The sequence below is a fragment of the Pimephales promelas genome, chromosome 20 (genome assembly GCF_988280905.1).
Source record: "Pimephales promelas chromosome 20, fPimPro1.hap1.1, whole genome shotgun sequence".
Lineage (NCBI taxonomy): Eukaryota > Metazoa > Chordata > Actinopteri > Cypriniformes > Leuciscidae > Pimephales > Pimephales promelas.
This window is the reverse complement of record NC_142788.1, coordinates 8,998,504-9,019,733: the sequence shown is the minus strand read 5'-3', so window position 1 is coordinate 9,019,733 and position 21,230 is coordinate 8,998,504. Positions and strand designations below refer to the sequence as shown.

Below are 21,230 nucleotides of genomic sequence, written 5' to 3'. Positions count from 1 at the left end.
CCGACGTCGTGGTGGTCATTTGGAATATCTTGTCGATTGGGAAGGATACGGACCAGAGGAGAGGTCATGGATTCCAAGAGTCGACATCCTAGATCCCACGCTCTTAGAAGAATTCCATTCCAGTCATCCTCAGTATCCTGGACCTCGTGGCCGAGGTAGACCACCACGGCGTCGGAGACCTCAGCCCTCAGGAGCGGGCCCTGTGGAGGGGGGTAATGTCACAGATTGGCCAGGTTCTTCCATCACAATCACCCAGCGATCACAGTCACCAGAGTATTAACGAGAGACACCTGCACCTCATCAACAACGCTGCTTCATAAGCACACATCACGCACCTCTCATTGTCCGGGCTCGTTCATACGAAGCGGACTCATAGTGCTTCTCTCTGCGAGTTTCACTACCAAAACTAACCTGTGTTTCCTTACCAGTATCCTGTGCCAATTCCAGTCTGTCCAGAACTACACTTCAGTGGTGTGCAAGCCGTAAGCCATCCAGTCCATTCAAGGGGAGCGTGAGTATGTGCCATCCGTCTATCTGTCTCAATCAACGGTGTGTGTCTGTTCTGGGAATCTCCGCCTGCCGAGTCTACGAAGGAAATATATCTCTTATCCATTCACGGACTGCTCTCAAGTATTACTCTGATCTGAATTCTGCCATTTTCATCCATTGCTGCCCATTGTGTGTTCCTGACACTCTGCTGTTTAATTAAAGACGATTCTCTATTACTTACCTTGTTGTCGTCTGCTTCCGTAACAAAAGGTAGCTATATTGGCTTTATAAATAATCATTTTGTTTTACTATGGGAGCTGGTTTAGTCCAAAAATGCGCAGTTATTTGGCAGTTGGGTCTGTTCAAGGTTGTATCACGTTCTCACCACAAACGAACCGCTCAAGTTCGTTTGAAAGCGTACCGAGACCACTCTTCGAGGAGGTCTCGGTACAATTGTTTGGTCCACTTTTGGTGCGCACCCGAGTGTGGTTGCTGCTTTCACACCTGCCCAAACGAACCGCACCAAGAGGGAAAACGAACTCTAGTGCGATTCAACCGAACTAAATGAGGCAGGTGTGAAAGCACCCTAAATAAATAAGTACATATCATTAGAAGGTACCACAAGACCTATTAGAGACTATTCTACATATTCCACAAACCCTGTCAGAGGGTTTGTGGAATTTGACAAAGACATCAAGACCCAAGACATCAAGGTCGACCTCAAGACCCCATCAAGGTCGACAAAGACATCGAGACCCAACTCCCAGGTTCAAGGTTCACTACAGGTGCCTTACTACAGGTACATGGCCAACTACATCCTTAAGGGTTTTGCAGTTACCAGTTCCAGAGTGCAACTGTGAGGATCCAAGCGTGGAGGGACGTCTTGGTGCAATATAGTAACATTGCCCGTGAATGTTTCTCAACAACTGCTCAAAGGTTTGTATCATTTACTCAATGAAACTGGCCTGGACCACTGCAGTTTGTAGTATCTAACCATGTTGAGTAGTTAACCACCCTCTTCAAGATCAGGAGGTCTCAATCGGTCATCTCAAACTGTGTCGGAGGAGTTGCATTTTGGCTGAATCTGCAGTTAAGTTCCAGCCTTTGGCTGCACGGCCACAAACACCACAGCTTACTTTCAAAAGCTTTTTGGGCAATTTGAAGGTTGATTTGACAGGTTCTGTGGCAGGTTCTCATTGATGTACAACCATGATCAACAGCCATGTAGGAAGATTTTTTAGCATGGGCATTTTCCAGAATAATAATGTCAAGATTCATCAGGCACAAATGGAAAGAAATGTTTGGGATGAATGTTTGAATGGTTGAAGAATCATTTTCACGCATGAATTTGGCACTTCTGAGTCCATACCTTAAATTCATTGAAAGACGTTGGGGAAACTTTACACAGTCCTGGACTCTTGCGTTGTCAATACAAGATCTGGACACAAATTGATCCACCTTTCGAAGGAAATAATGTTGCATAATAATTTTTTGGCCATTATCTAGTTTAATAACAATTATTGTAATTATTTGCATTGTAGTTATTGCATAATTGTCTTCAACCTGGAAGATATTTAGTTCAATCTTGGTGTGAACAGACCATTTATTTGTGATTTAGCATCACATTTTGTGTGAACAAATCATCATTTTACTATGTTATTATAAAATGTCTGAACTGTGCAGGGAATTGTACGGACGTTCACTGCATTGTTGGAAACATGATGATTCAGCTCTTTCCTTTTTTAAAACTACATGGTTGATCTTATGGCCCAAGTTGATTTGAATAGTTTCTGACAGTCTTATTACAGTTCTTTGTTTCTTCATTACTTCTTTCTATTTTCTATTTTCACAAGGGAAAATAATTGCTGAACTTCTGTCTCTCACCTTCTCTCACTCAATAACATGCACACTGAAATGTGTTTTGTGTGTGTGCGTGTGTGCTTATGCACCTCCTTGCATAAGCATTTCCAGGTCTAAAGCCCTTCCAGCTGTGAACCTTCATACTGGATGGCTATTTCCACAAGTGGAGCTCTATGATCTGCTTAAAATCAGTTTAAGTACAACAATGGCCCTATTCTGAATTCAAACTAGTCTTCTCTCCAGTGCTCTTCAAATGATCCAATCACAAACATTAGCATGTGCTCTGAAGAGCTGTGACCCAGTTAACAAGTTAGGGCTTATGTTTTGATTGTGTTGCTACGCAGTTGGCAAATTATTTCTTACTGTTGTTTTACATGATAAAGTACATTTTTTAACAATGTGGGCAGGGTGTAAAATTAACACTTGCCAAAATCCAAAGGTGAGAAAAATGGATTTAGAGAGAAAAACAGTTACTCACCAGGTGGCTGGAACTGGAACATAATTCAACAACACAATTTATTAAAATAAATCAGAGGATGCCAAAAGTTTTCTTTCTCAGGAACTTAATATAGTGACAGTACATAATTAATTACATTTCTGCACCAAAACACAAACAATAAACAAAATCATAATACAACATTTGTTTTATGATTGGTGCAGGGGCAGAGATGTAAACGCACTCGGTTAATAATGTAACCTCGGTTCAGCTCAGAGATAAAAGGGGATGAGTACTGGATTGTTAGACGCATTGGGAAAACAAATGTATCTCCGATTTAACAAAGCTTGTAGATATACACAGTGTAACAAACTGGCCGGCCACAGGAGCTTGGAATGCTCCTATTGCCACCACAAAGACCTGAGCATGGAAGGGGTAGGACCCTTGGTTGAGCCTTGGCTGAGGCGCAGGATGTGCGATTAGGCAGGAAGTGATGTAATGTAGCGCTAGGGCAAGAAATGGTGTAATACCCATGCCAACTTTTGAAACAATGCCGCTAGAGATTTCCTCAGAATTTGCTCTTTTAGAAATGTTGGAAAGCCGCAGGAGAGATCACTGAAGCAGTTTCCATGTAGCACAACAATACGCTAGCTTGCAGAGTGCCAATCAGTCACTTTGATACCAGGTTTGCTTCGATTGCTAAACATGTAAAACTGTTGTAGTGGGCTGCCAAAACATTATTAGGAACATTTTCAATGCTATAATAGGTGCCCTTTAAAAATAATTGTCTACATTTTCTACATATCTGTAACTACAAAAATAAACCACACAATAAAATATTATAGTGCAAGATGATTAAAATTTTTATAAATAAAATATTATTTAATATAATTTCGATTGAAACTTGTACGTCATGCACTTCTTCACAAAGGTAAAAAAGGTAAAAACTTTTCTGATATCCCACATACCTTGAGATCTTTTTGATGTGCACATTTTTATCTGGAAGATGTGCTTTATTTTTAGGGCCTTTTCTCATTCGCAGTACATTTCTAAAATATTTTCTCTCAGATGTTAACATTAAGAAAATGTCTTTAAGATGTTCATGATTTAGAATGTATGCAAAACTGCTTTTTTATACACAGTAAATGTTTTCCAGATGAAGTGCTCTTCAACAAACATCTTGTAAATGTATACGCTCTATCTGGGTTGGCTGTATTGGGTGAAATGAATTGAAACATGAACGAGCGAGCTAAATCAACCACAAGACAAGGCATCAGGATTTCTCCCTAGTACCAGGTATTGCAAAGTAAACAAAACCTTAGACAAATCTCATCTTAATGGTTTTCATAAAGTTGTCCAAGCATGTTTGGCTGCATGCTGCCCATAAAGCATATATAAAGTCACAATGAAACCAAAATTAAGAATTATTATTATTATTATTATTATTTTTAATGGAGTATTGCATATGTGTTAAATGATTTATCCATGCAGTAATGATTTATCCATCATTACTTCATTTTATTTTATGGCATGTGCCCTCATAAACTTCAATAAAAGTAACTTCCCTCCCTCTTGCAGCAACATCTTTACTCTTCTCTGATGATGCGTTTACTGGTGTAAGCGCGTGGCAACCTTTCACTCACAGTTCGACAAATAGCAAACCACAACCATCCAAACAAATCCCCATGGGAAAAAAAAAAAAAAAAAAAACCCTACATTTTTATCTTGTTAAAGAAGCCTATAAGACTAATTATAATACAAAATTTGGCACAGGCAAGCACAATTCACATTTTCAAATATATCAGTCTCCATATTTTACCTTAGACGAGAGGATCTGATAATATTCCATTCATGTTTTGAAAGACTTCTGTTGACAACTCCACATAAAGAAGCTATTTCCTTGGCAATTGCCCAACCAGCAAATTCTCCCAAGATGCCATTGGTTTATCTATTTCTGCAGGGTATTTTGCTGTTGTTACTTGTTGCAAACAGTGTTGACAAGAGTGTTATTGATGCTGTTGCTTTGTAAGCATTTGTTACTGTCATTTATAAACATGGGAAAACATTGAGGCCATTAAGATTTTTACAACATATTCTAGTGTTCTTCATACAAAAGGAGTTATTAAATCCTTAGCAACAAAAAGGCATGATTTAGTTTATGATAATTTCCCAGACTCTCTCCAGGGTCACCCGTGTGAATAAGAAGTGTGCTTAATTGTACAGTCATGTTCAGAATGAATGGCACCCATGCCAAATATAATTAAAAATGTTTGTAAAAAAAAGAAAATGTTTTAGCACACCAGGGTGACTAGGAACAATAAAATTGTCTAACTTGTTTCACGGAAGTTCAAATATATGGAAACATAAAGGCCAAATTCCCTTAATCAACCATCGCAATGAGTAAAACCAAAGAATATAGTTCTGATATGCATCAAGATTATCGAGCATCACACAATAGAAAGTGTCTGTAGGTAAAATAGCTAAAGATATCCTTATTTTCATCATCTGGGCAATAATTAGGAAGTTCCAATCAACTAAAGATGTTTACGAATCTGCCAGGAAGTGTCTATATTGTCTTAATGCACGGTGAGGAGGAAAGTTTAAGTGGCCAAAGACTCTCGAATGGAGAATTTCAGAAATTACTTGAGTCTTGGGGGAGAGACAGCCTTTAAAACAAAAATAAAACAACCCGTACAATCACCACATTATTTAGGAGGGTTTCAATAAAAATCATATTTTTCAGCATATTCAGAACTCCAGCATATTCAGTTGTCAGACACAACTGGAACTTCAAAAGGAACCGGATTCTACGGATTTTTTCAAAAAAAAAAAAAGAAAAGCCACAAGATGGGTTTGGTGCAAACAGGGATAACAAGTACATGGGGTACTTGTAACCCACGGTTAAAAATACAGCTGGACCTTTAATGTTGTGGACCTATTTTTTTATATATATATTTTTTTTTTTTTTGCTGGAGGTCCTTGACTTCTTGTTCAGATACATGGTATCATGGATTCTATACAAACAGATGAAAAAAAATCAAAACCTTACAGCCTCTGATTGAAATCTTATAGTATATAATTTTAATGGCCCGTGGTTGGATCTTCCATCAGGACAACGATCCAAAACAAACATCAAAATTAACACAAAAATGTGTTATGGAGCAAAACATGAATCTTCTGCCCTGGCCGTCTCAGTTCCCTGACCTGATGAGTGGAGTGAACTGAAGAGAAGCACCAACATGGATCTGGGAATCTGAAGGATCTGGAGAGATTCTGTATGGAGGAATGGTCGCTGATCTATGATCTGAGTTGTCCAAACATATCAGGCATTACAGAAGAAAACTCTGAGCTGTTATATATATATATAACAGTGTCATGTAGATAGATCCTAAAACAGTCTTTGAGGTAAGAAGTGGATTATCCTTTACCTGAGGCAAATGTTGGATCACAATAATTAGGAACCACAGTTTCCACATTTTCCCTTCACTCGATTGGGATGTTCTCTTTTATTCTGAATGGCAAGGGCAATGACTGTATATCAAGTGTATTTTGCAGTATTAAACACATATACGTGTATATAACAATTTCACCAGGTTCTGAAAATTCTTTAAAAAAAAAAAAAAACACAAAGAATGGCCTTCTCGGCTGCCACAGTTGCAACTCTTGCGTCATCGTAACAGGGCGTTCAACGCACTACTATTTCGTTTAAAAAAAAAAAAGTTTTTGTAAGAGCTGAACGCAGCCCAGACTGGGCCAACTGACCAATCAAAGTAGAGTAGTCCAATCACAACAGACTGGGCCAACTGGCCAATCAGAGGAGAGTAGACCAATCACAAGAGTAGACCAATGCGTTGAGAAATGAGGTGATGTGTATTGTTTATTATGATAATTTTTTTAATCATTTTTTCTTACCAATGAAGCATATATATATATATATATATATATATATATATGCTTCATTGGTAAGAAAAAATGATATATACGTATATAGGAGACCTACAAAACAAAATTAGGAACCTTGATTATAGCATAATAGGAGCAGTTTAAAGAATATTATTTCTGTAATAAGTATCCTTTAAAAGAATGCTAAAGAGCATTATCCCTGTGACGAAAATACATTAGGTAGCGGGGAAATCACTGATAGCAGCACACACAGTATGTGAATGAGAACTCCCTATTTGCCCTGCAGGACTTGTGGGTTGACTAGGCATTTGAGGAATGTGTCTAATTGCTGTCACTTTGACTCGGCTTGTCTGTTCTGAAGCAGTTAAAAATGGGAAAAAAAAAAAAAAAAAAAAAAACTGTATGTGACGCATAAGTTCATCATAATAACTGTTAACCCTTTATGACCTGCCATAGAACAGTTCCACCAGAGTACATCATTCTATTTTTACATGCTGTGCTGTCGTTCTTTTGAGCATTTTCATATGCCATACATCAAAATAATCCTTACTTTCTCAACTTGAAGGCTGTTTGTAATAAATCAATAGTACCTAGATAAAGTGCAATAAACAAAAAGAAAAACGCCAAAAAAAAAAAAAAAAATTCTACATATTTTATTCAATACAAAAAAATCATAAATGTCAACCTAAAACTTGTCAACGTAAAAAACGTGCATAAAACAGTTTAAAACTATCCACAAGTTTCCTACGCCCATGAGGCCTTGCGTCAAAAGTGGGCGCGACTTCCGGTTCGAAGTAAACAAAGCGCGACTTGACATGCTTCACACTCGTTCATTCAACAGTTGACAGTCATTCAAGTTATAGCGATCCAAACTAGCTAACGATGTGGGAACATAACCTCAACGAAATTAAAAAGGGTGAAATAATAGTACCTTTACCCTCCACAGTAGTTGATTGGGAGTATTATAAAAACATTATTAATAATCAATACTCATCAAGGCATGGTGACAGACAGTTGTGCGAGCTGACAAACAATTAAAATAAAAAATACACACTTAGTCATTGTGCTTTGGAGTTTATTCAAAATTATAAAGGAATGTGCTACTTGAATACATTAACTGGCACATTTGGTATTCTGTCAACTCAGGCTTTGATCCTGAGTTTAGGTGTAACATCAGTAGCGAACAGCCAATCACATGCTGATAGAGTTTATAAAATATTAAGAATTTAAACAAATGTACACAGGAAGATTCGTCGTCTTTTGGGAGGTGATGGAAACTAACGTTACAGTCGTTGGCAGGATCACTCTGATTTCGTTTTCGGCTTATGTTCAAAAGAATCACGTTTAAGCCACTGAATTAGTTTAGTCCGGTTATACAACCGCGAACAGCACATGTTGTCCCTGAGCTCCGTAACGAAATCTCTCAGAAAGATTTGCGTCTTTAAAAAGTAAAATAATTCTCCGAAAAACAGCTAGCCTCTTCGCTAACGAACACACAAAATACCATTGGAATGCTACTTCCGCCGCCTCACCGGAAGTTTCACCCACTTTATTTTTTACAGGAGCACCCCTCGGAAACTTGTGGATACAGAATTGATTTGAACTGTTTACATCAATTAGTTTTTAAGATACACTCATTCAAAAAAAGGGAGTAAAATATGTCATGAAACATTTTGCTTTTGAATATTGATTGAACATTGAATTGGTTAGAATCTAAATTAAATAGACCCTGTCAGAACAATTAATAATAAAATAAACAAAAAAAAATAAAATAAATAAAGGCGATGAGCAGACGGAGCTCAGTGCGTCCGTGTACTTTCATTTTGACATAACGTTGCGCGCACGTGTGTGTGTGTGCGTGCGTGCGTGCGTGTGTGTGTGTGTGTGTGTGTGTGAATGTGCTTGTATTTGTGAGTGTATAAACGAGAAAGAAATGATAGAACTATCAATTAAGTCCCGCCCCTTCAGCTAACCCCGCTGGACCTCTAGGTTGAAAAATCTTCAATGCAAGTGAATGAGAGAAAAAAATTATTTTCTAATCCCGTTTGAATTTTGCAATGAATGTGAACATGTTGTCTGTGAATTTTTAATATAATTTTTCGTGTAAAGAATGCTACAATTTAGCGGGTAGAATTTTCATACGGTTAGACTTTGTGTGAGAGCACTTTGTGGACTACAACTCTTTCAACATATTTGATATACATCACACCCACCAGCACACGGATCCCGCTAAAGATGCCCGTGTCTTTGGTGCACTTCACCACCTTCTTTCAGGGAGAGGACAAACTAGTTGAGTGCGGTGAAAACCGTGATTTGTGGAGGGAAAATGTGTTATGCGACGGCGTCACATATGCGACGTGTAGTCTTTCTCGTTATGTCTATTCCACAACTGCTAGCCAAATAATTATACAATATACTGTCAAACTCGTTACATGAGAAATTATATTTAAAAAATTCACAGATAACATATGTCACATTCATGGCAAAATTCAAACGGGATCAGAAAATAATTATTTTCTCTCATTCACTTGCATTGACACTTTTTCAACCTAGAGGTCCACTTGGAGTTTTATGGATGGGCAGGACTTACCAGCTCTATAGGCTGTTATACAGACACACGCAAACCGGAGCGCCGACGCTCCCGTCGGTCTTAAAGGATTAATAAATAGTGCTTCACAATTTATGATATTTAATAATTGTAAAGATTGAGGATTCATAATTGACTATCAGTAAAGTGCTGACTTCTTGAATAAACTAACATTATTGCTATACTTTATTGAATCCATAGCTTCATTTTATTTTATTTTTTATTTTTTGTGGTTACTTTTAAAATCTTGATGTCACTGAGCACTGATGCCCCATATGTTGTTTCTTGGTTTTGAAAATATTCTTTCTATTAATTTTCTCCATATGCATTTTAAAAATTCTTCTGTAAACAGTTATAAACCTTTAACCAAACAAGATTGAACAACCTTGCAAACATTTGATTTGAAGCCAAAAGTATACCATAACTAAATAAATTAATTATTGAATTAATAAATATGTTTTTGCAGCAAATAAAAAAAATATGAAAAAAGATAAATGATTTTTAAAAGCACAAAGGAAAAAGGAAAAGATTTAAAAATATGGAGTTTTGTACTAAAGCCATATACAATTGACTAACAACTCATGGTCTCACCATCAGCTCATGGTAGTTCTGTAACAAAAGGTGTAATACTTATACATAATAAAGGTCTATACTCAATTCTCTGTGGAAAATAATATGATTTTTATTCTCTTTATTGTATTTGTTTATTTTGCCTAATCCCTCTATCCGGCAGTGTCTGGAGAGCAGGCAAATGTGAAGAGCTCAATGGGAGTGTGGAGGAGGGTGTTTGTTCTCTGCTGCCGGCCTTGACGGGACAATAGCGAGCTTCTGAAGCGCAGAGTGGTGGGATGAAGAAGATGAGGAGTCAATGAGTGAAGAGGAGGCAGCAATATGTCAGCTCTTGACATAGCCATGAATGTAGGAGGCATGACTAAATTACACAGTACAGCCCAGGACTAGAATATGGGATACACGTCCTGGTCATTATTTTTCAACACATATTAGTTTCCCGTTTGGCTGTTTTGTTGCAATTGATTCTTCTGAAAAGTGTAACACTATGGCTCTGTGGTGAAAAAAGAAAAAAAAATTACTTGTGCTTTAAATTTGTGCATTATTAAAGGGATAATTAACATTTTTTTTTCCAATTAATTCATCATTTACTCACCCTGGTGTTGTTCTAATGCATAAAAATGAGGGGGGGAAAAAAGAAAAAAAATTTTGGCCATGCAATGCCAGTGAATAGCAACCAGCATCAAGCTTTTAAAAAGATACGTTAAGCTTATAATTAAGCCTAGATAATTAGGTGCAAAACGTCCAAGATGTTATAACAAAGACATTACTTCATATTTAAGACATATGTCATGTCATGGTTATGAAGGTGCCATGTCAGTCTTATGCACACCCCTTCAAGTAAAGTGTTGCCCTGTCACATTATTTTTAATATAATTTTTTCCTTCACAACTAATCTCAAATGTTTTTTTTTTTTTAAGTAACCATTAGGACACATTCTATTTCTTTACAAAGGAAAGAAAACTAAGCAATTATTAACTTTAACAAATGTTCTAGATGACACAGGCAACAGTGACTGTGAATTTAGACAACAGTGCTCTTTACTTAGCCTGGTCCCACCAGAATCTCATGCATTTAATTTGTACAGAGAGTCTGGCATTGCTCCATTGACAAGATTTAACTACCTTAGGTGGGTACTCTGTTGAAGTTTAAAACTATTGGATCTGCCCAGAGACACTCTGGACCTGCCATAACCAATAGCTGACATTTGGTTGTGACGCATGATGAAACTGGCGCACAACATCAGCGTTTCATCGTTCTCAGCCTCTGTTCGCTGATTGGACCGGAGAAAACCAAAGATTACAACACAATCCCAGATGTTGTACAGAAGGAAAATGAAAATTGAGCGGAAGTACATAGGAGGGGCGCAGCCAAGCTACTCTTTACTACCACCAAAAAAAAATTCTTTAAGTAGTCAAAAAAATAATAGGGCACCAAAGTCTGGAAAGGGCATTTTACTAACAACATTTCTGATACAAAAATTTAGATTCAGACAGCACTATTTATCATGTCATGCTCACATGATGTCTGTCAAGCATTTGCCAAAACTAGTGTTGTGTTTGGGTCCACCAGTTAAGTTGAGTCCAAAGCTGTGTCTGAAACCGCTCACTCGTTCACTCATTCACTAATCCCTATATAGTGTATGGCATTTGAGTGCACTATATCTGCAAGGAGTGAAGGAGATGAAGTGAGTGAATTCGGACGCTGACGTTTACACTGTGCGTCGGAGAGTTGGAGCTGTCGCAGAAAAGGCTTCGTCACGCGTACTGATAAAACTCCTTTTATCTTACATTACCTAGTTTATAAAATAATATTAACAACAATAACAATCATAATGACTTTATTTTGTAATTATACCTCCGTGCCAGCTTTGTAGTTTCATCGACTGAAATTGTACATTAACTCTCACGTTCACAGATGACGTGTCGTCGAGCGCCCTCCGGCGACCGTTATTATGTTCAAAACGACGATTAACGGATATTTTTCAAATCCTCCACTGGATGTAATGTAATCTCTGGTTTAAACTTGCTCGCGCCGAACTTTCATGCGCGCTCAGTTCTCTCCGCATTGGATTGTGGGAAATAGGGCTTCAGCGAGTGTACATCGAATGTACACTCGAATTCAGAGAGGATTGTGGGTAAAAGTAGTGAATGAATGTAGGGAATGATGTCGTTCACTCAGAATTCGGACACCACTACAAAATGGCCGACACCCGATATAGTGCACTATTTAGTGGATAGGGAGCGATTTCAGACACAGCTCAAGTCTTTACCCAATCGAGTCTGAAACCAAGTCCAACTAAACAACACTGTATTTCATTAAGTCATTATCTTAATTTTTACATGAATGAAAATGAAGCTGTGAGGGGACATACCTACAGTCTTTCCAAAAGGCGTGCAAGGCCAAATTAAAACAGTTTCATTTTTAAATGCATTTGTAAATGCAAATGCATATATTCTCCATAAATTACATTATCGGAGTTTATTGTATGCATGCACCTATGTTTTCAAGTTGATGGTTTTGCCCTGCCTCCCTATATACTCAAGCCACACCTGATTACTGTAAGCCTATTTACCAGAGTAAAAAGCTATAGTAATAACAAGAATATAAAACAAAAATTATGCTGTTGTTTTTGAATTTTGACCCATGTAAAAAAAAAACATTTTTTTCCTATGAAATTAGAATCTGCCACTGTTTTAAAACCATAATTTCTCCACTAACAGCAAAAAGAAATACTAGCCTGACCAGTGTACGTAAAAAGTTCTCATACCTACTGAACACAAGTAAACAGTCTAATATTCTATTACAAGCAAAGGGAAATAAATTATTGTTTTAAAACAGTGGCAGATTCTAAAATCATAGGAAAATAATGTTGTTGTTTTTTTTGTTTTGTTTTTTACATGGGTCAAAAGTGACTGTGACTGATATATATATATATATATATATATATATATATATATATATATATATATATAATATTATTCATAAATACAAATGAAATAAGTTTTTCTTGTAGGTCTATAGAATACTACAGAAATAGCAACAGACATTTATTGAATAAGTAATAAATAATATAATAAATAAAATAATAAAAAAAATCATATTTTAATTATTAAAGTTACTCAGTCATGAGCAGTAAGTCATTCTTGCCTTTTATTTTCTTGTTTGAGGTTTATTGGTGTCACTTTAAGATATAACGCATGGATCAGACATACACATCCAATTTAGAAGCACAATAAGACTCACAAAGAGAACTTGATTTGGTATTCGTGTGCTGACTTATAGGCTCTTTCTGTGAGCGTGAGTGTGTGCACACAGAAACTGATCTTAGACAGCTTGAAAGTATGGAATTAATTGTATAAACAGGCAAGACTTAAAAATACAGGCAAAATATTGACTTTTGTGAACCGTTCTGGTTAATGACTGATTGGCAAGTGACTGAGATCAAAGTCAAGAAAGAACTGCAGGAGACCTGATAGAGCATGAAAGATCTTCATCACAAGCTCATCTTTTTCTCAGAATCTTTCTTTCGTTGCCTCCAGCTCTCTGGGCACGGAGCCAGCGCATGGAAGCGATAAACATGAAAACACCATGGGCCTCTCCCTCTGTCTTGATCCTTGAATCAGAGGGCTTGTGCCTCCACGCCCCACTGACGTTACAAACCGCTTCAACCTCAGCCAGTGATTCAACCTTATGCCCCTACAGGAGTTACAGTATTTGACAACAATCCATGACTTACCAAGGTAAACCCCCTAGAAAGAACTCCAGGCTTGAGAGTAAAGATTGGCAGGTTGTCAAATTCACATGCTCAACTACATAGCGACAAAAAAAAAAGTTCGCATTCAAGTTCACATACCCTGAACACTATAATGCGCATCACCCACGTCATTTGGGGAAAACTCGTCCAACCACTTTCATTAACCACAACCCTCATTGTAGTGAATGTATTATATGCTGCTTGTGGTATAGCAGTTAAGTGGACGATAAGACTTTGGACAATAAAAGCTACTGTGTAGTGAATCCCCATCAATGTTGTGATGGATCATGTGCATGTAAGGCCTTTTTTATATTTAGCCAAAGATCATTTCCACCCCGTCCACCAGTCCCACTGGTCTTGTTTCACGTTGTACTTTTGGGTCCAAACCACTATATTGCAAAAGAATGCAAAGAATTTGAGCTGCTCTGTAAGGGCAATTTGTTCTGAGACATTCTTCTATGAAAAATGCATTACCATACTTTAATTTAAATGTGCAATTTAAAGATCATCAATATGTTAATTTCGAGATTTAAGACATATTTCATTTATAAAACTGACTTGCACATGAACTGTACTCAGACCACCTCCTTTAGTGCACATACCAATGCCTGTAGCTCAAAAACTAAAACATGTGCTTGCAATGCCAAAGTTCTGGGTTTTGTCTCCCATGTAATGTATGAACTGATATAAGTACACCTTTGAAGTGTACTTCGGATAAAAGAAATCTGCATAAACGTAACCAACCAATCCTTATAAGGATAAATAGACTTGGGTCCTTGCCAAATGTGAAATCACCATTAGATTAGCATAGGATTAAAAGTCAGTAACATGGGAGTGTCAATTTATTTCAAGCATGCTTGCTAAGATAAATAAAGTGTGTGATTTGCCATTTTGGGCCCATTGTGGAGACAGACCTTGGAAATCCTTGGATGGCTAAAGAATTTGGTTCCTCAAAGTTTACTACTATATCATCGTCCATAATGTTAAAACACTCCTGGTGGGAAGACTTCCACCCCAGCTGCCGCACAGCACACAATGATGGCTTCAGCAAAACTGAAATGCAGAGACACTTGACCTGTGATGACTTCGCTGTCTCCAACCACCCCTCCAACCATTAACCAGTGGGAAGGGTCAAGGGGTCTGCATGGCTACCGGGTCACATTCCAGCTCAACACTACTAAAACTGGTCTTGTAAGGACAGCTCGCGAAAATGCAATTGACACATATTTGAAAGATTTGGTCTCACACTAATAAACACACTAACAGTTATCCTACTTTACCATGGACTCGTGAAAAGCAAAGAGTGCCAGATGCTGCACAAAGCAAGTGGTTATTCAGCTCCAGTGCAATAATTGTCAAGTTTTGAACATTTTACTCACTGTTGCTTTAAGAGCTTGTTCTAGTAGATTTGCTACTAATTGACTTCATCAATGTTTCATCTTGGAGAGCAGCACCATTTGTGTCATGTTTACAGTAGCACCATTCATATTCCAGACAACACCATATCTACTCTAGACGTGACGTTTTTCAAGTCGCGCTGCATATTTTCAAGACTTAGTGCATATTTTTGTTGTACTTAAAGGGATAGTTAAGCCAAAAATTTAAACTATCCCATAAATGACTCACCCTCAAGCGTATTTATATGGTATGTATATGAGCTCTTCCAATTAGAGATGCACCAATTGATCGGCTGGTGACCGGAATCACCGGTTTGCATGTTAAAGAGCCCCTATCATAGCATTTGAAATGTTCCTATTTTTGTTTTAGGGGTTCCCAAAAACAGTTTAACGTGCATGCAAGGATAAAAAACACTTTATTTGTCTTATAATGTGCATTTGTTTTTAACTGATTTGCTCAACGACTCCCAAATGATTCGTTCGATGATTCATTTTCCCAAACACCTCTTTGAGTGACGCGAATCTGCGGCGCTTGGTCAAATGACCCAGTCAGTTGTTATTGGTAAACCGTAGGCAGAGACTGTCGGCAACGGAACGCCCATAACTAGGATTATAGCTTGTCAAGTGTTGAAAATTGTATATATTGTTTGAACAAACGTGTCAGAAAAAGTGCACTTTCCACACGGTCCGTCAAGAGCAAGCTTTCCCGGCGAAACTCACATTGCGGGGGCTTTTGAGGGATGGTGCTTATCATATAGACCGAAGTCAGATTTGGATAAGTCGTTTAGGAGGTAATTGCCATTTTTCAATGAATGTCTGGTGAATATCAAAAACAAAACTAACTTTACCCAGCTTAGAAGCTGCGCGGAGTGTACACAACACACACAACACAATTGTACATGCAACAGAAAACATAACAGCAAACATTATTAATATTACTTACAGATTCGGAGGAAGATGAACCTGATCCACATACAATGGATTGCAAATATTACTCGTTGCAAATATGAACTCTGACCACTGATTCTTCACATGCTCGTCCCTGGACAATGGAAACAAGTGGCTGAACTGTCTTTGAAATGTAGAAAACAGCGTCTTCTCAACATGATGCGATTCAGCTGAAGAATGTGTTCTAGACGTCACTTCAAGTTTACACTTCCGTATGCGCGCGCAGTTGTTGGGAGCGGCCAATGACCTCTCTACGTCACGATGTAACAGCTAATGACTCGTTTCAAAAACAATTCATTTCATAGACTCAGAGTCGACTCTTACTTTGGAAAGACAATAACTTTATATACGGTGCACTTTCAGATATAAATCTTTGCAGGATGTTTTCATTCCCTTAGAGCTATATTCCACACTATATGAACAGTCATTTTCAAAACTCCATGATAGGGGCTTTTTAATCAATGAGTGCATTCTCACCGGGAGCCAGAGCTGCGTGTGAGCGTCGCGCTGGAATGTCATGTGAGCTGCAGTGAAGCGCGGCTTTCAGTGTCGAGTCTATTTTTGCTGTGCTCAATTAAGGTGAAAGCACACTTTTGATGGACAAAATGAATATGATTTCATCCAAAAAGTACCCAAAATGCACAGAATTTGCATGTCTGTTTTAACAAGAACTGAAGTAGGCTAGGCTATGTCAGAAAAGAAAATGAAGACTCAAAAATATTTAGCCATTTAAATTTGTTTTTATTATTTCCCAATCGTTTCCCTAGCCTGACTATGTCAGACTTCCTACTAGGGGTGCACGATATATTGAATCAATATCGTTATCGCGATATCACGTTGCTCGATATACATATCGAAAGTATCGCGATATTTATGCAATATTTTGTTTATGATGCGTCCGTCACCGTTTCATTTCCACCGATTCATTTCCTGATTCTCCTTCTCCAAATGAAATCAAGGAGAGGTTTAACTTTTCATGCTATAGATTTCCCACAGTGGTCAGAAAGAACAGGGGAGACACTTTGTTTTTCTCAAGAGTCGCTATTCGCTTCAAAGCTAATCGCCGTCACTCTCTCACTTCTCACTTGCTTTACTACCACACAGTCCGCCCACACACACACTTGCCCCGGCCGGCTCGACGCGCACAAGCATAAACATCAGGCCACCTGGCAACTTCATGCGTTTTCACTGATCGGATATCTGATTTATCAAAATACGATCTTTAATTCCCGCGCTATATGCAGATTCAATGGAGTGCGCGTAAGTTACGTCACCGAAAGCAAATGGGCTGCATACGATCATCAGGTAAAATAAGATCATACATTTACTTTTAATGAAGATAACTGTGTAAAAGCGTCTGCGACTTGCTTTCACTTTGATTTGCCATAGTTTGCGCGTTGGCATAATGAAGAGATGCTCAGCTGATCTGCGTGTTGCAGTCACGCGCGTCGTCATATCTGGCCATAACATGACATTAAGCCTGTAACGTTCTCATTTTTAGCGTTTTTGGAAGGAGTCAATTTTACATATGTGGTTTATTCAATAACGAGATACATTTACATTTGTCCAGTTTCGTCTGGAATGCGGCCCTGACCACCTCCAGAAGTGGTTTGAGCGATTAGATTCAAATACCGGTAACGTTACGTCACATATGCGTTCCACAGGGCATTTACAACTGATCTTTTCACGATCAGATAGCTATCCGGTCAAAGAAAACGCATATAGTGGCGTTTATGTTGCATATAGTGTGTTCTATGGACTTGCTTATTTATTGTCTTTTACACTGACTGTAGTGTAGGCCTACACAACTAACATAGTAAAACACGTCCTGTTCTGTAGACATGGTTATTATTTATATATTGCTGTACCAGTCCAATATGACTGTCAGTTGAAATAAACCTTATGTTGTAAGAAAACTTGTTTTATTTATTAATCTTTTTTTGATGTGTTTTCCTATAACTTTTGTAGTTTTACATCCATTTAAAAATATCGAAATTAATATCGATAACGCAATATTTCATTATCGATATCGACATTTTTGTCAATATCGTGCACCCCTACTTCCTACTTCCGCTAATTTCATTTCGCTCCTGTAGTCAGTCTGAGATAGCAGTCTATCTTTCAGTTTTCCACCGGTCTGAAAACAGCCGGCCAATCAACGAACAGAGGGCGGGCTGAGAGCCGTGACATAGGCGCTAAGCGCCGAGTTTTACATTGCAGATTAGAGAAATCGAAAACCGAAACGACCGCAGAAATGGGAAACGAGACACTGGATGCAATTCGCTATGTTATGGAGAACATTCCGGGGTTTTTCAAACTGAAGCAAAAGTCGTTTACAGCCATGTTCACTCCGGTATTTCACTCGCATCATCAAGTGTTTACACCCAGGACTGGCGCGTGCACTTCTGCTGCAATTTTTCCGCCCCTCTATTTGCAACGTATACCAGCAACAACAAACAAAGGCCAACATGCCATATAACGCGAAAAACTAGTCTAAAGTCAGTGGCGCTTTGCACGTTGTTAATAATGCTATTTTAAGGGCGCATGCTTGGCCATTATGTAGCTTGTGCACAACGCGCATACACTTTGATTCTCTCATCAACACAGATGCAGCCATTTCTATTTTTGCAAATCATACATTATAACAAGGAAACATATAAACACTTCAAGCTTACACATTTAGGCTACCCAAATTTTCCAGGCTAATTGTAGTAATGACGGATCAGACCTGTTTGGCCTATTATATAGTGGCAAGACACATATGTATAAGGACATAACTTACCCCCACACTTCTCTGTCTTTTACGGCCATGACAAGAACGTCGGTCTCCTCGGCTGTGAACGCTCCTGGTGCGCACTTATTATCATATTATTATTATCATAATAATAACAATCCATCATATTTCGTTTCGACATCTTGCTGCATTAGTCCCAGATAGGTGACAAATGAAGGCAAGACTCGGAAGGTAAAGTGATTTTGTTCCCTGTAAATCATTTTTTAATTCAGAATATGATCAACATTGCGTAGGTGGATGTGATCGGGAAATTTGTGATCGGGAAACATTTAAAGCCACTTAAATTAACGAAATGACTCGAATGACTCAGAGAGTCAGTAAAATGAACTTCCTATTACCCAGTCATGACTCGCGAGAGCAGGGGCTCGCGCTTGCGGGGCGGCGGAAGCTAAGTCAGTCATTACTCGTGAGAGCAGGGCGCGCCGACGCTGCGGGGCGGCCGCAGCTCAGTAATTCATATAAATAACCTAGTTTGTGAATTGTTCATCCCCGGTTGGCACACAAGCGCCTCTCCCTGTTTACAGTGGAAGTTCGATCGTAGATTCGAGTTCGATGCATAATGTCTGTGGTTTGATCGGCTGTCTCGGCGCATAACATCCGTCATAAGGCTATCGTTTCCCTGTACATGCTCCACTTGTTCTGTTTAGCCTGGCAGGACATGTGTCAGGTGAGAAAATAGCTGATAGCTGTTTGAGAAATATAACTTACCATTGATGTACAAGTGATTGCAATAGGCCTGTGTGTGTGACAGAAATATCTATATAGCCTACTGCAAGGCTGTATTTATTTTATTTTTATTTGTTTATATGTTATTTTATTGCCATTACCTGTACCTTCACACATAAGTTTAGTTTGCTAAATATATCTTTTATACAGCCATTACCAGAACCCAGTGATTATAGTTTATAAAGTTATAAATATGGATATTTATCTTAAAAATGCACCGCTTCGCTTCAAAAGGTTTAAGCGGCCCCGGAAAACCAAAAAGCCCCCCGGAGCCGGATGGATTACTTTTATGATAGATGGATGCGCTTATTTTGGGCTTCAAAAACTCTACTCTACTCACTCCCATTAAAAGCTTGGAAGAGCCAAGATATTTTTTTAATATAACTCTGATTATGTTTGCCTGAAAGAACAAAGTCATATACACCTATGGCTTGAGGGTGAGTAAATTATGGGGTAATTTAAACTTTTGGGTCAACTATCCCTTTAAGAGCAGTATCACCGATTATAATGGGTTTCCTTTGATTTTGTTGCGTTGCGTCCCACTGCTCGTGTCCGGTGTCAACATGGTGTAAGACTTAAACGGTATAAGATAGTTGATCTGCTTTCCCAAGCTACCTAAGCTGGTATTCAGTTGGTACATAGCTGGTCTCCCAGCCTGAAATGATAAAAATGGGTTAAATTGTAAGACAAGTGAAAACCAGTGGTTGGACACACACACACACACACACACACACACACACACAAAAAAAAACAGTTTAGGGCTGCTGTTAGCAACTAGCTATTTCAATTCATATTTTAGCTAAACTGTGGTAATACCAATCCCAAAATATTTTTTTTTCAATTCTTTGGTTGATTAAAACTGATATTTCAGCTAAGGATATTATAATTTGCATTGAAGAAGCAGATGAATGTTTGAACCTGGTTTTCTTAAAGTCAGAGAGCTAAAGGAAAGACACAGTGGTAAAAATGAGATGAGACCCCTCTGTTATGATATATGAGTGAACTGGCCCAGTTCAAAGCTGGGTGTGTGCTGGGTATTGAATTCCATTATATATGCTTTTAAGTTGAACACCCAAAAGAGACATGAATAAAACAATGGAACGACTGGATGATCTTTAATTTGAAGACATGCACATTTTTGTGTGGGAATTTCTTATCCAAAATTATTAATGCCAGGTTTTTGTTCACTGTGAGAAAACTCTTCATGTCATACTCACTTAGTACAATCGGCCAACTCCACTTCCTGTGAGCGTATTTCTTCTTTAAATTGAATTCAACTCAGGGCCTCTGAACTATAGTTGAAGCCCCTATCAAAGCGATTCCATCTGCTGGCTTTTATTCTCCTTCATGGTTTTGATTCTGGGATTTGTACAAAAAAAAACACCATTTCTGCCATTCCTTTATGATGTTTCTCATTTTCTGCATCTGCAATTCACTGCCTCATATTGGCACTTTTGAAATTCAAGAGCAAAACCGATCGTGACTGAATGACTCAAGAAAAGAGTTTAAAACAACTATTGAGGTAAGTTATTCCAACGATGACTAACAGGACTAGGAAAATGTTAAGATCTGAATGGCTGATATGGGCCAAACAAATCAGGAAAGTGAATCATCTTGCGAACGGGGCCTAAACAAAGCTCTACTTGCCTCTTATTCTCAGCGCTACACAACGGATTCTGCAGCCTATAGACATGACGAGAGAAAGGAGGGGCAGAGAGGGAGGGAAAGGGGAGGCACTAGGACCTGTTGGCTCCTGCAGTGGA

The 21,230-nt window shown here is 38.3% G+C and overlaps 1 long non-coding RNA gene across 1 annotated transcript in view; it reads right to left on the bottom strand.

Moving 5' to 3' along the window:
• Positions 1–10,009: 10,009 nt before the first annotated feature.
• The window catches only part of LOC148970541 (uncharacterized), a 75,880-nt gene continuing 64,659 nt past the window's right edge, over positions 10,010–21,230 (bottom strand). Inside the window, exon 3 of the long non-coding RNA XR_016148159.1 lies at positions 10,010–10,338. This is a non-coding gene — a long non-coding RNA (uncharacterized LOC148970541). The remainder of the gene's footprint in view (positions 10,339–21,230) is intronic.